Below are 17,347 nucleotides of genomic sequence, written 5' to 3'. Positions count from 1 at the left end.
ATTTTTGACTGGATAGGCCTATGCGGTGTCTTAGTAAATGAACCTGAGTATACTGACCACGGTTGTTTCTTTTTTTACCTAGTTTGTTTTGATCCGGCAATCCCGTTCGCCACCATGGGCGCGCGTTTCTCCTGATGGTTTGCTGTGGGTGTGCGAGCGGCGATGTACGGTACCATAACTGCTAATCTGTACTAAAAATGTTCATTCTCATAAAAATTCAATACAAACGCGTCTCAATGAACGAAAATCAGCTCACAAAAAATGAAAAATAATGGCTGCAAGAAACAAAAGGAAATATGGTTGATGGCAGTCCTGTTTTTCCTGACTAATGTCTTCGTCAAAACGACGTAGGGCTTAAAATTTTAAACATAAAAAAATGTATTTCTTAAATTCTAAAAGTTTCAATTTTACTTTCAGTCTAAATAACTGATGATCTATTGTATCTCACTGCTTAATTTCATTGTACCTCATTGACATTAAAAAGGATTGAATGATGACGTTAAAAACCCATAAGTCATTCGACAGTGAAACCTTGACACAAATATTCTTTATAATCTCTAGCTGTTTACTAAGAAACGTATTTAGAAAAACAATCTTAAGTATGTTAAATATAACAAAATTTGTTTGATGTTGTGCAAGTGCCTACCTTCATATTATTAATTAGCTGACCTACCATTCTTAACAATATCTGTACGCGATACAAGCTGACATTTTCTGCAAACAGGATTTAAGGCAGCTATGGTGGGAAGCTACAGTGCAAATGTTGAGTTTAGCTCAAATTCACCTTCCTCTTACGTACAGCATCTGAAATCTGATGCTGTTGCACACTTGACTCCTGAAATCTGAAGTCAAATAGCTCAAAACGAAACCCCACGCATCGTTTCGACATCAGAGACATCCAGACTACAAAAAATAGTTCAATCTAAGTGAAGAGGTATTCTTATTGTCTCATCAAGAGCACAATTGGGTGCACTACAATGACGATCCCAAACCACGGTGGAGCAACTGAGTGTTCTACACATAACGCAGCTATGGTGGGAATAAGCTCAAGACGAAATATTAATACCGCAATTAATTAAAAACAAATTATTATTACTCATAATGTTCACTCAAAAGCCTAACGAAGATAAAGAAAATAGCAATCGCGGTCGGATCTGGAATAAATGATAAATAAATGAATGATAAATTATAAATGAATTTATTCCATCATAATAGTACAGTGTACAAAACATAAGACTGACTTGGAATTAACTGACCACTTCTACAAGTAATGTGGTCAGTGGACAACAATACAAAACATGATTGTTATCTGAGTCCAGAAAGACAGTACAAGTTGTTATCAGCCTGGCTGCTCTCCGTGGCGTCTAAACACTAATCATTGGATATGGTTTCAACAGAAACTTTTCACTGCACACAACTGCTATGCTTAATATTATTTACAAGAGCAAATGGTTAATACAAAATTATTATACTTATATATACTAAAGACTACAGAAGTTATATACATATGAATAGTGAAATAAAACATTACCTACATTATTGGAAATTTATATAAATATAGCCTATACCTAATTATGTAGTATACTATTCGTAAAATGAGTTACAGTTTTCATTTAAAAATAATAAAGTTTTAAGCTTGTTACAAAAATTTCTACTATTTACAGATAATTTGACTTCGAAATACAATTTGTTGAAAAAACTCGGACCCTTATAAAGAAATGATCTTTTAAAAATGGATTTATTAACTTTTGGTGTTCTGAACGTACGACGGTCTATGCTTCTGGTGGCATAATTAAGGTCCGTTGTTCCCAAGTTACCACTTTTAATGTAAAATAGTCTCAGAACTTTAAAAACAAATAAATGCTGTAGTGGCAATATCTTTAATTGACAGAAAATGGGAAAGGAGCTATCCCGTATTCGTTTGTATGTTATAATTCTCATAAAATGATTCTGTATTACTCTTAGCCTCTCTATTAAATATTTAAAAGCCCCTCCCCAGCAAACGATTCCATATTGAAGTCTAGAATTTACCAGAGCAAAATAAAGAGTTTTTAATAAGCTTTCATCACAGAAGTTTCGCAAAAAATAAAATTTTCTAGTAGTCGATTTAAGTTTGTTTTGCAATAGAGTAATATGTTTTTCCCAAGTTGATTTTGAATCAAAAATTTACTCCAAGGTATTTAAATTGAGTTTCCTTCTTTATACACTTACAATCTCATAGATTATCTATGCTCCCTGTACAGCTTAATTCGTGAAATTTGAAATCATTATTACAGTTTAACTCATTAAAATCAAAATTTACGTATTTAGTTTTATCAACGTTAACAAACATTCTATTTACTTTACACCATCGTCTTAAAATTAAAAAATCCTCATTAATTTCGTCCCACAAAAACATTTTTTAGAATAAAAGATTGCAATATCTTCAGCAAACGCGCTAGCCCTTCCGTTGAATTTGTGCTCTAATAAATCATTAATAAAAATTAGGAACAAAATGGCAGATATGACACTGCCTTGTGGCACACCTGATTTGACAGGTAGCGGAGCGCTGACTGACTGGCCAACTCGCACCCGCTGCTCCCGCCCGCTGAGGAAGCTACGGAACCAGCTCAAGGCTACACCCCGCACTCCCACCGACTCCAGCTTTAATAGTAAAATATTGTGATAGCAGCCACTGTGTTGAATGTGGACATCTGTGCATTTGGTTTTTAAGTTATCCCTTAACTTAAACATTACTGATACTCAAATATGCAATATTTCTAAGCAATACAACTAAGCCCTTACAGAATCTAAATCGATTGTGTGAAGCTATATGGTTTTTAAAAGCTTTGAACAAAACTCTCTAAGACATCCGTGGCTACAAATAAACGGGATGACTGTTTCTGACTGGTGACTTTAGATAAACACTGTTTAGTACCCCGTGGAACTTGCCCTGGTGAAGTTAAAGTCTGTATTACATCATTCTGTGGCCCATTTTTATAGTTTTACCTCTACGCGTAAACATGATAGTACATCTTAATAATGTCCTAATATCTGACGAATTTCCAAACTTACTTTTAGACATCGTAAATGGAAGGTTACAGGAGTTGGAGGATGTAGCTATGAATAATCTGGAAAGTCTTAGCGAGGTTTTTGAAGAACTAAAGATAAAAGCAATGTGTCTGGACGTACACATTTTGAGTTCTGACAAAACATCTTGGCGCAAGAAACTATCTATTTTTACTCACAAAACCTCTTTGCAGCGTAAATTCCTTTATCGGAGCATCTCCGCACTGAGGTTGTGAAGTGCCAATATATCGATTAATTAGTAGAAGCAAGAGACGCTATTCACTATCTTTTTAGTTTCTACAATATCTTAACCCACCAGTAATCTCATCTAACTCTGTGTTTTAATATTAGATCTCTAATAATACCGAACTTCACTATGCTATAGCACATGATATACCTCCGCTGAACCATCATAGAGGTTACTATATTCACTAGCTGTAGAACAGGTGACAGTCTTCATGCCCAGAATCCCATGATTCCAGTCAGTTTTAATTTAAAAGACTGAAGATCCCAGCCCAACTCTGTTTACCTATGGCAGTTATTAAAGCTCAAAAGTAATCGTTAATAATACCTGGAGTGGATTTAAGGAGTCCGTGTTTCTCCCACGGCGAGCAGTGTATAGCCTGCTCTCAAGTAAGCTCTCCTGACAGCCTGGTGATTCTGCTAACTGGGCGTCAAACAAAAATATCGTGTACAGTTAAAACGATGAACTTAAAAATCTTAATGACTGAATTATTTGTTACAGTATTCAATAGATGGTAATTGATGACACATACCAAACTAAATGAAACAGATTTATGTTTTCATCATGTAGGAAAGCATGGATATTTAGCTAGTAAAATATATGAACAAGGCATTTTTGTACGAGATGTTTCAATAAATTGTGAGAGACGTAAGCGATTGAAGTGTAGTGAACTAACCGGTTCCTCCATAAAATGAACCATCATTGTTTTAAAATATTTTTGAGAATGTAATTATTTTTTGCTTTTGACCTTTAGGTCCAAGCTCAAATTTTAATAAAATCACAAAAATCATAGCTAAAGTCAACCATAACAACATAATGGTGGGAAATTTTGATTCAATGTGATAATTTCACCTTCCGCTTGGTGCAGCGTCTGAAATCTGGCACTGGTAGAGATTGACTCCTATAATATGGAGTCCAGGTATGTCAGTCATAAAACTTCGCTGACGATGTCGTTCAAAAGCACCAAGCAAATGTAGAATGGAGCTTAAAACGCAAAATTCACATTGAATCAACCCTTACGAACAGACTACGTTATGTGTAGAAAACTCTGTTGCTACAAGGTGCTTTGGGATCGTGCTAAAACACCGTAGTGCACTCAGTGCACTTGATGAGACAATGAGAAGGCCTCTTAGTCTAGACTAAACTGGATGGCTGCTGGGCAATCAGACTGGGCTCATTTGTGGTCTAGGAGTCTCTGGTGTCGAAGCAATGGAAAGAGTTCGTCTTGAACGTCTCCAGACAGACGAGTACTCCAGATTCAAGGAGTCAATGTGTACCAGTGTCAGATTTCAGACACTGCACCAAGTAGGAGGTGGAATGGAACTTATCTCAATATTCAAATAATATAACAAATTTTACATAATTTTGTTTGTCTTTGAACTCTTAACCAATTTTGTATTTCAATCGAGCTTTCTCTAACTTCAATAGTGTTCATTTTACAGTTAAAATGTATCAGCATTATTTAAACTCGTTTTTAAACTTATGATCAAATTTTAAGGACCTTACATTTAAATAAATTAGTCCAAAGAGCGCCTGAAATAAATATTACATTTTTAAGATTAATTGTATTATTCCTATACAAAATTGGTTGTATGGTTTTTCCTGCTATGTATAAATATTTACCCTGATTCGTGTTAAAACATCTATATTATGAATAGCAATTGTCTTTTTCATAAAACTTCGCTGACGATGTCGTTCAAAAGCACCAAGCAAATGTAGAATGGAGCTTAAAACGCAAAATTCACATTGAATCAACCCTTACGAACAGACTACGTTATGTGTAGAAAACTCTGTTGCTACAAGGTGCTTTGGGATCGTGCTAAAACACCGTAGTGCACTCAGTGCACTTGATGAGACAATGAGAAGGCCTCTTAGTCTAGACTAATAAATAAATATTACATTTTTAAGATTAATTGTATTATTCCAATACAAAATTGGTTGTATGGTTTTTCCTGCTATGTATAAATATTTACCGTGTTAAAACATATATATTATGAATAGCAATTGTCTTTTTCATTAAAATCAGCTGTCAAGAAAACTGCAGCAATACTAAAATTTTATATAAATTTTAGAACGTTATATTAATAAGTTATTATAACTCCAAACTTAACAAAAAAAACCGACTCAGTTAAAAAAAAATAAAACTATATAATCAAATTTCTAAATTTATTTTAGAATTAAATCGGGCAAGACATTAAGCTTGCTTCTTGAATTAAAACTTTTTGTAGTTTTATACACGGATTAAAATGTCCAAGTCTCAATAAATAATGCATATAAGCGATCCAAGGCTCCTTCCAAGATAGGATTGCTTATCATTGCAATAACACAAGATAGTCCCTGTTGATTATTGTTTCAATAACAGAAGATAGGCTTTGCTTGTTGTTTCTTACTACAATAATACAAGATAGGTTAGTTGGTTTTTCCTTCTACTCAATTTAAATTGACAGAAGATACTCATAAAAATGTGGAGGAGCATTTTACAAGTTATTTTATATGACTTAAATATACAACAAATAAAAATTATTCTTTTAGCGAAAAAATATGATTCTGTTCCAATTATTTGGTTGCAGAAATCAAATGTTTTAGTCATTACCATTGAAAAACATAGTTCTACTCTAGTAGATTACAGAACCTAGATATTATTAAGAACTTTAAATTACTTTGTAAGGCCACAGAGTAGAGTATAATAAAGGCGTTAAATCTAATCATAGTCACCTAACAGATATGGAAAGAGTATATCAATAGTTATAAGAGAGTAAACTGGTCCAAAATAATATTAGTTCGGACGAATGTCTTATACATTACATTTTTAATTTATTAAGTACACTATTATCAGTTATGAGGAACCTTTAGTTTTTTGTAAACATGGGATTCTTGATGCTCACAAAGCGGTATACTAGACAATTTTGAAAATTTAAAGTAAGACAAAAATAATATGTCAACAGAGGATGTCCTTAGACATTTTTAGAATGGATCTCAGCTATATTTGATGAACGGAATAAAATTTACAAAGAGGGTAATTTTAAGAAATGTTTGCAATAATAAGGAAGATACAAAGTACGTTGGCAGGTGTGGGGATTTATCCTCTTTGTATAACACAGATAAACTGTTTAAAGGTGTATTCAATTACAGTCTAATAAGTTCTATAAACAAACGCAGATATATAATGGAATTTAATTAATCGGGGATCAGAAAAGTTTAATCTGGAATTATTATAACATTTATTTTAATTTCTATGGCTAACTTTACAAGAAAAACTACATTTTTTACTGTCTCTTGCTTTACTGTAATACTATTTTATGTACAAGTTACGCTATTATTCTTATTCATTCTTACTTTCTTATCCTTAAAGTGTATCCCATCCCGTGTTCTTATGGTATTAAAGGTTGCAGTAACACAAGAGTAGACTGGGTAAAAAAGGATTTTCCTTAGTTTTGGAATTAAGATGAGTCTTAGGATGGGAATATTCTTGGTCCGTTGTTCTTTAATTTGTTTGTAAATGATTTGTTGGATTAATTGGGTTCTGCCATTTTAAAATTATTTTTTTCTTTATGCAACGTGTTTGCATATATGCACTTATTTTGTTTAAAGTTCATTATTGACGTTGGATGATTTGAAGAATAGTGATTGAACATTTTTCCTGGTCAAGTGCTGTTATAAGGATAAATCTATCTTCTTCAATTGTCAAATAATAAAACTAACTGGATCTATGTTTATAGCGTGCGCATTACACGAGTTTTTGCGGTACGTCTGAGTTACAAAGTGATTTTTTGTGTCGATATATGTCAAGTCTTGAAACGTGTAATTTCTTTTATTGCAACACTTTTCAATGAATGACAAATGCCCAAAATCCTATTATCCCTTCAGATTTAATTTTTATTGAAATGCAGAATTCGGAAATCAAATTAAAACAAATCGATATAATAGTGTTTAATGGAGGGAGGTGAATTAAGTGAAATTAGGTGAAATATGGATGGGTGGTTGTTCAAAGGAGAATAGACAGAGGAGTTGAAAGACGGAATATCTGACGTCAACATCTCCTTGATCACCTCGTGTTATTGACAAAGCCAGATTGGCTAAATTGTCAACTTACTCTGTCTGGGGAAGATTGATTAACAGTAATAATGAGAGATTCTCAGAAACTAATGTACTTCTAAGATCTCTTGTTTGCTATATGTGTGGGGTTTAAATGAAAACACTGAAGTCATATCTGCTTAAAACCTATAATATATGATTCGTTTCAACTGCTAAATTATTTGCTTTGAGATCAGAATGTTTACTTCCAATTGTTTACCTAAAAATGAATCTTAATATTAAGTTAATTGTTTAATTGTGAAAGAAATTCCTTGTGTATCGTTCTCTACAAAACAGTACTTTCTCTGCTGTAAGGAATAGAAAATATGGTGGAAGAAGGTAATTTAATAACCATAAATTGATTAATTAATCATTAATCACTAAGAGGTCACCTAACAGAGATGGTGATGTGGTGCAAATTCGGCGCGGCGTTGCGCCATGATAGGTGGACCAGATCTTCAGTTTTCCGCCAACATATTTTATTTTCGATCATGATTTTCTCACAAGATAGAGTTCTATATTATAAAATGAACTACAGTCCTAGTTAAAGTAGATTTACATTCATTCTTTCTTTAAATTTCCTTTATTATGTAAATAAATTTCATTGATATCGACAAGGTTAATTTGAAAAAAAAAAATGAAAAACCTTCTTAGTTTTAATTTTGATCGTACCTGAGTTTTTTTAGTGTTTAATGAAATTTCTTACTAATTTTATAATTATTAGAGAATTACCAAAATTTAAAATATCATAATAAAGTAAAACATATTTTGTTATTAAAGTATCTAAGTTCGTAAATGTGTTATCTCGGCAATAAAATGGATAAAAGGCTTCGAAGCGAAGTAACTGAAGATTGTGTCATCCGCAGGTGATGTAAATCTTTTGACATGAGTACACTTGTGTGTCGTGGTTTAGCTACAAAACAAACAATGTTTCTAACAGGGCTTGGTCATGTTTTGTTAACAGAAGACACACATAAAACAGCAAAAGCGGCCTGAATCCTTTAATGCTCTGCTTCAGAATGACTGTTACTATACCCTTATGTAAACATATGTAAATTGTATTAAAGTGGTTAAAGCAAAAACACAAAACTTATTTCCATACAGATAAATAAGTCGCGATTTTTGTTTCAAGTAACACATCCTTAGGGCGTTTCTCTTCACGCTGTTTCATACTTGCCAATGGCGCAGTGTAGTGGGTATAACGGTTATCGCAATACTACCTTTCTTAATTATAACAGTGATTTTGATCAAAGGAGTCCAGTGTTTTATTTGTTTAAATATCTTATCAACTCTTTATTTTGCTACTGCAGTTTAATTATTTAAAATTGATTAAAGATTTCTTAAAACATATGCATACTTTCTTTTGAACAAATACTTAACCCTGGATTAATTCAACCCTCATTCACCCAACTTGATTTTTTTTACCCCTTAGGCCAATCTCACATTATTCGAAACATTGCTATCAACGGAACAGTGTACCAGGTACAACGGTTATCGCAAGATAACCGAATCAAGCAATGTCGAGCGTGGCTGTTGCTTGGATGGGTGACCGCTGAGCGATCCTGTGCTTGCAAGCAGCCTCTCTGCCCGGCCATTGGTGGTGGATCGGAAGTTAAATATATGCCATTGGTCCCAAGGTTCAGTGTTAGAGAAGGTTTCTTAGCTCTAACTTCGCCTGGTAAAATAAGACATCTTTACTTTTTTTGTCAGTGGAACGTACCGATAGGTGTGCAGTATAGCAACAACGTACATCCAGGCAGCCCGATTGACGTTTAGGAGTCATCAAAAACCGTCAATGTCGAGATAAAGAGGTAGATGAATAACTTGGTCAGCAAGTATAAATTAGTGCGAATGATGATTGTTGGAGTAATAGGGCTCTCTTGGAAGGTATACACCATGTGCGCTGAAGGTCAGAACTCGAATCTCAGCGCTTCTGTTCGCAATGTCAACATTTAAATTCTATCAATAATCCGCCTGGCACCATATTTTCTATTCCTAACCAAGACAGTCTTTTCACAAGTTGCTTTTTTGACAAGAAATATGCGCAACGAGTTTTATTTTTCAAAATTAGACAATTAACTTAAAATTGAGATTCATTTTTAAGTAAAAAAAATGAAAGTGAAACGTTATAATCTCAAGGTAAATAATTTAGGAATGAAACGAAACATATATTATAGGTTTTAAGCAGATTTGATGTCAGTGTTTTCAATGAAACCCCACACTTGCACACATACTCGTGTAGCAAACAAGAGATCTTACAAGTACATTAAGTTCCGAGAATCTCTCATCATTACTGTTAATTAAACTCCTCCAGACAGAATAAGTTACCAATTTAGCCAATCTGGCTTTGCCGATAACGTGAGTTGATCATTGCGGTGTTGACGTTGATTTTCGGAATATCGACTCATCTATCTCTTCTCCTTTGAACAACGATACGTCCTATTACTTTATTTACCTTCTTTCATAAACACTGTTATTTTCGATTTGCTTTAATTTGATAATAATAATAATTCTGCAATTTCATTATAAAATTTAAATCTGAAGGAATGACAGGATTTGGGGCATTTGTCATCGTTAAATGTTACAATAAAAGATATTAAATGTCTCAAGGACACAAAAACTCAAATTTTTAAAATAATGCGATGATGTCAATACCAATAATTGTTTATAATATATGTTCAGTTTAGACTTTCCCATATTAAACTCTGTATTAAGTAGAAATTATACACTATTAGTACTGAAAGATTTTTATAGATGAGCATTTTTAACAATTATTCAACATTGAGATTCTAAAATCGAAGTTTCTGAATCTAAATGTTTATGGAATTGAGAAAATAATACTTTTAAACCATGTTAAAATCGGTGGCTTGCTTGAGTGGTCTTTTAATTAGAGCACTTTTATGACCATCCTTTGTCGATAGTTAGTCTCTGTCGTTGTGTTTCAATTGTTCTCTATTAATCGAATAACTTTTATTGTGTTTCGCTTTGTTTTGCAAAACAAAAAGCCGGCAACACCTTTGTGCATGTAAACCTAAAAGGCATTACACTTGCTTCATTGATAGGGTAATTAGCATAGGTGAGGGAAGGTGTGGGATCCCCTTCTTTCAGAGATACTATTGAGGTGGTGTGAACACCTACAGAAAATAGCCATTGTGTTGTGGAAATTGTCGTGAACATTGCCAGCGGTATCGTCTGTAACCTTATTATACAGTTTAAAGTAATAAGGTATTCCCCAAATATCATATTTGAGTCGATATGTACGTTTCCCACCAATGGATTTATGACGACAGAGCCAGTCCTCTGTGAACTATCTCCTCTGGCAAGTTTGGAGAGCTCGTCAAACACGTGGAAGAGCGTCGTAATGTTATTGTGATAACAATAGGTACTGCAGGGATTGAAGGAACGGTATTAAGTACTAGTTACTGACAAACAATATCTAACTGATATTCTCTGATAATACGTAAGGACTGGTATATCGAAACAACAAAATCAGTTATTGTAATTAAGTTCGTATTCTATAAACGTTCCCAACTTATATGTATTTGTTGCTTTTTGATGTATTTATTTCAACTCACTTTTGTATCATTAAGTATTATGTACATTATATAAATTTGTACAGTTCAGATTAGAATAATTATATCCTGTTATTTGTATAATTTTCATTTATATAATTTTTATTTTGTGAAATACATTTAAAATCCAAAGTGTGATGTAATGATGAATATTCACAGTACTCGGTTCTGATTGGAATACCTATATCTAATTATTAAAGTATGAAGACTGGAATATCTAAGTATTTAAGTTTTTTTTTATATTTAATATTTAGGTTAAGTAGTTTTACTAATCCTGATTTGCATTGTATAATTTGCTAATGACGAGTGAATGAAAGTGATATTCAGCAACTATGTCAGTTAGTTTTAAAGTAAACTTGTAACATTTACAAGTTGTTATGAGTGTGAAATTACATTTCAAGAGAATTTGTTTCATTAAAAGTCTCAAGAATACGTCACACAATATACATATTGATCAATTTTGAGACCTATTTGCCTATATATTTGGAGTTTTAAAATCTAAAATAATTGTATAGTCGTATTTCATGTTTTCTCGTGGCATTTTGTATCAAAGCAAATCTAAAATAAGTAGAATAAGAAGACAATAAATCTCTTCGCTTACTAAGTGTCTACAAATTTTAATAAATCTCCTTGTTATTTTATCAAGCCTAAAATTAATAATAAGTAGTTGTCTTTCTTTTTGGATGCAAATTGAGCTGTGGTCTTAGTTGCCTTATTGAAATAACTATATGCAATAACTTCGCTTACTACGATAGGTGTCAAATCTAACTAAATATACAAAATATTTACAGGGTTTTGTTTGAAAGTTCCGAATATCGGGATAACACATTTAATAGGTGCTCGGGAAATATGATTAGATTTATAACAGCCAACAATTGTAAATAATCAATTTTAACTCTACCAATTCTATATGTCTTCACTAACGTTCAAGAAGTGTGGTAGAGCAATAAACTGAACTGAATCCCTTGTTCCTCTATTATTGTTTATTGATTTTTACGAACGACAATATTTTTGCTGTTATGAAACCAGAGTCGATCTCAGAGATTTTATTGAATCCCTCCATAGCGACTTTTGGAGAAATAAATGGAAAACTGATACGTTTTAACCAGTGCCATATTTTTTTAGTAATATTCCGTATTATTTGAGTAATTTATTTAATGAAATAAAAAGATCGTTGGAAGCAGTGCTAAAATAAACTTTACATAATAAAAATAAGAAAAACCACCCGTACACCTTCTTGTAAAATCAATTTAACTAAAAGTATGATTCAGTTGTCACTTATTAAAAGTTGTCAAAGTGAATGAAGGGGGTTCAATAAGTACTATCTCGCCAAGATTAAATTTACTGTATTGATGGCTCGTTCCCTTAGATTCCAGATGAAATATCCTACTGTAAGTTTTTACAGATAATCTATGAGTTTTACACGGGTAATTTCTTTACCTGACTTTTACTAGGAATTATATTTTTAAGATAATCTTTGGCATTCAGAAAAACATAACTTATTAATTTTAATAAGGTGGAGTTTTAGTCTTAATTTGAGACTATATGAGTATGTGGTAGAAAAATCATGACTGTATATTTTTTTAGTTTCTGAAAGAGCAGGTCATTTATATGAAAAATCAGTTTTCAGCAAATCGCGAATAAAGCATAAATAAACTTGTATTGCCTGTATAAATAAAGGTTTAGTGCATTCCAGCAGCATATAATGGCTGGTGTGGGTCCTATACGCCTAGAAAAGCTTCCAAACTTTTTGCAATTCTTTGTTTTCTGGCTTTTTTCAAAATTTAGAAAATATCATCCACTCGGCCCGTCGTATACGAAAAGTCATTCCAAGTTCTTTCAATATCAAATACCTTGTTTTATTTCCTTTATTTAAATTTGAAATAGTATCGTACATACAAACTTTTAGGTTTGTCAATCCTACAAATATTGCTTCTGGTAGTCGTGACCAAATCACAGCACTGAATGAATCATTGGGGTTTTTTTTATCACCACGGAGACATTTTTTTAGTAGATTAAGATCTGAGAACCCCTGAAAAATATACCTAATTTCAGACATAATAGCTTCAGGTATGGGAATGTGCTGGCGACGGTCATATTTTTCTTTTTTTTTATTACGGTACACTGATATATCCAATAACTATATTTACCTTTCTCACAAATTCTGTTTTGAAGTTTTAATTTTATTGGTGAAAATATTAAGCCCATATAATTTTTAATGCTATCCAAATTCCTAGAATTACTCCTGACAGTCAACCCGTAGTAATGCCTTATTGTAATGCCCTATATGTTGCCTATACATATTACCTTATGGTTAAGAATGCACTCATCAGTCTCCAATTGTTTTCCCATCAGAAATAACATTTTTCCCAATTTTTATTTTGAACTTCCTAGTCCTTACGCTTTTGAACGTGTCTACAACACTAATTCTGTATATATTATTCACTATATATAGTTCAAGAACGTGAGTAATTGTGAAATATTTGTAAACCATCTTTAAAAATTATTCTCATGTTCGGCAGGCGAATGCAAAGCGAAAAAAGTCATGATACTGTCCTTCATAAAATTTAAAACTTCGTTTGTATTTGTAGTACTTAATGGAAGTGGCTTTAAATTTAAAATGAAATTTAGAGTAATCCCATAATGTTATAAATGTTACACGAATCCTGAATTAAAAGGCGTAACTCAATACTGATGGTAAAATGCAAGATAATGAAGATAAAAACCTACATAAACTACTAATCGTCAGAGGGAAAGGCAATTTATCTCTGCAAACAACCATTGATTCTGCTGTAGGGCGAGGCAAAATAACCAAGTGCCTTTGAACCTAAGTGATACGGTGTTAGTTACCTTAACTCGTAAAACAAATCCTTCCTTTTTTCAAAAGATATATTAATCAAAATATCACACTGTGCAGAAACTTTTTGTTTTGTAATATATATTCCAAGGCCATTCCTTCGTACTCGAAAGGTTATTCTTGAATCAGTGTTGTTTCAAAAGCTAGAAGTTTAATTTTGTTTGCCCAATGTTTTAAAAAAGAATGATTATTTTAAAACTGACTAACAGACTGAAGCCATTTTGGGTATGCAACTATTGTTTGTACAGAGAAAAGTCCCTCCACGTTTATTATTTAGTTACATTTAATTATAACGACGTAATCGTAACTGACTAATGAACCTCTGTACTTTGGAACACGTTGATATCTGGAAGTTTCCTGATCTGTTTGGAATGTATTTCTAAATAAACTCATTACCATCCTACTCATTAATCTCGTCATATTTTAGTAAAACTTTTATATGTTTTTATGTAATTCGGTATGATCACGATAAACTATATAGGATTTGGAGTTGTAGGGCATATATTTTGAATGAGAGATGAATTCGTTAGTAATTATTTTGCAATACACCAAACAAACAAAAAAGTTTGTTAAAAGTTTTTTTTTCTTTTTTGTATATCCAGTAATTTTAGGTAATGGAATTTCAAACATTTCATCAATATTCTTTTTGACATCAACTCTGGCAGGTTTGTAAGAGCATGAAAATGACATGTGAGTTAGGAATTGTGTACTTTATTTTTGTTCTGAAGTGTTTTAAGCAAGGCTTAATTTTTGTCAAGTTGGCACCAAGGCTAATTTTAAAACTATTAAAATACACTGTCAGCTAGTTGTGAAGAATAATAAGAACAAAAACAAATGTTTTAACGAAAAAGAACGTTTTTTAAAAACGAATGTCCTTAAAGAACGTTGTTACATTAAACCTGTTACAGCAGGATTGTTACAAGATATGTACGTCAAAGCTAATGCTAGACGTATGTAATAAGGGACCCTCTACAAAGAGTATATGTTTCTACAACTGTAAGTAAGTCTCTCTTAGTGGGATGATCTGTACAGATGTTCCTGACACTACCTTGTACATGTTGGTTCTACACCGCTTTCTATCTCAATTTCTTTGGTTATTTGAATACACAGCATTTTAAGAATGAATAATATGAAGGGGTCGGGGGAAGAAAGAGATAAGTCCACTTTTGAAAATTTTTCAGGAACAGCAGTTTACGATATCTAAACCTAATTACACAACTGTTTTTCACGTAAAATAAAGAGTTTAAAGCCGGTTTTTTATGTTATAAGTTATATGAAACATTATACTTGCGCAAAAAAGTGCATAAAAATCTTTGTTAAATACTTTTTGTTTAAGTATTTATGAAATATTTTACATATACTGGGGAAATAAGGGGATATGTACAACGGACTTTATCTCTTTCATTCCCCAGTTGTTGTTCATAAATGACTAGACCATGCACTTTCAAAGCAGAACTTAATTTTATTGTTACATTATTATAAAATAAGATACATTTAAAAAAGAAAACATCCTAAAGAAGTTTTTTTTTTCACTTTTACTTATATTTCAACTTCCTGAATATGTCCTGTGCCTCTGGACCACAAAACTTTGATAAGTGCTGCAGGTCAGCATACTTAGCCGCACTTATGGGAAGTGGCCCTGAAACATAGCACATACCTCCTAAGTGCTGTAAAATTATGGAGTAGTTTTTTAATGTTTATATTATTGACAATTTAATTTTAAATTTTAAAACTTCAAAGGCCGTTTACAGAATTTAGTTTAGTTACATCATTTATCTAGGATACAAAGAAATACAAAATATTGTATTAAAATAGTAACTCACCATTGTAGCTAGCCTCAGGCAGTGTGAATTCAGCTGCAAGATTCTTTGATTGATTCCTCTTTATTATTCCTGTAGATTTCCCAAGCTCCATGATATGTGTGCCGATAAACATGTTTTCAAAGCTCTTATCATCAAACATAATCTCCCTTATTGGCCTAATTTTGAATTCTCTCTTTGCATAAAATGATTCGAGATGTTTGGTCCAACTCATAAAAATACACTTTGTAGCTGGATTTTGGTCATCGATTGGATCAATGGAGTTTTACAACGAACGGAGTTTGTTTCCTTCTAGCTGCCTCAAAATGTTCTTGCCAATCTTTTTGTGTTTTCCAACCACGCTTTAGGGTTTAGAAGGAGCCATGTGCCTGTCGCAGTCGAGGTAACTGTGACCACGAATAGGGTATGTTACTGTGACACTTGTAAACCGCTTCTCAAAATGTACAAGGTAGTGAAGAAATCTGAACATTGTAAAATTCTTATTTTGGCCTCCACAGGCATCGGAGAATATGTGAAGCTTTTTTTACATTCATTGATAAGTGATTTTAAAGAAAGTCGTGTACAAGAGAGCAAACATCATCGCTTCCATTTTTCCCCCTGCTGCTTCAATAAACAAGTAAAATATTGATTCACCTGTTGACAAGATTGTTATGTTGACAACATACAAAGACAATTGTCGCTTATAATAAACGTCATTCGTCGAGACATTTGGGATGGGCAGGTTGCGTCCCAAAATCAATACAAATTGCTTCTTCTTGTGGATTTTTTCTACACATCTTTGTCACAGCTCTTTTCCTATTATAAAAAAGCATCTGCTTTTCTTTTGTGCAAAGTTAGTTCAGTTTGTATTTTCCCTACTTCTTTTTGTAGCTCATCTCTTTGATTTAAATCACTACAATTATTTATTTCCAATTCTTATTTTCTAATTCTATATTCTAATTTTCCGAGTCTTCTCCTAAACTCATGACTCAATAAGTTAATTTTTTTCATTACATCAGAAATTCTTCCAAAGGCTTTTCTTTTTCTACTTCCCCTACTCACCCCATTACCTTCATCAACATCAATGTTTTCCATGTCACTATACTTATAATTTGTACTTATATAACCTACCAACACTTCACTCAACACAATCACTATACAAAACAAAATCTGAATTGAAAAAAAACACTTCACAACACCATAAGGAAATATACTAATTGAAATTCACACAATAATTATGTTATCAACTGTTCTGCAAGAAAGCAAGCAACAAACTAAGAATATTGTCCATAAAAAGACAAGTCCCAACCAGTCTGTGGCGCAGAGGACCATGGGAAATCCAAATGAGCGCGAGGACTGATCCCTTTATTGCAACTTCGTAGTTCGTTTCATGGACTGATCTCTTTCTTTGCCCTTAGACCGTGGACTGATCCCTTTTTTGCCCTGAGCGTAATTATTTATTTATTTTTTTCTGGTGGACTGGTCCCGTTATTGCACAAGAAATCATCATAAACTGTGTATTTGCTACCTAAGAATAAAGTGGCATTGATATCTCTAATTTGAAAAAACATGGATTTTATCCCCTTTTTCCCTCGACCCCTTCATATACAATAACACTACCGTAAATGTAACTGGAAAAGTTTATTTGATATCCACCAATATAAGTAAATACATTTCCAAATATATTGTATTTAATTTGTGTTAGTTTTCTGTCAACACTCTTTCATTTCATAGCTTGTGCACACATTGTTTC

This window comes from Homalodisca vitripennis, chromosome X, assembly GCF_021130785.1.
Source record: "Homalodisca vitripennis isolate AUS2020 chromosome X, UT_GWSS_2.1, whole genome shotgun sequence".
In the NCBI taxonomy this organism is placed as follows: Eukaryota; Metazoa; Arthropoda; class Insecta; order Hemiptera; family Cicadellidae; genus Homalodisca; species Homalodisca vitripennis.
The sequence above is the reverse complement of the archived record's forward strand: the minus strand, read 5'-3'. Positions refer to the sequence as shown.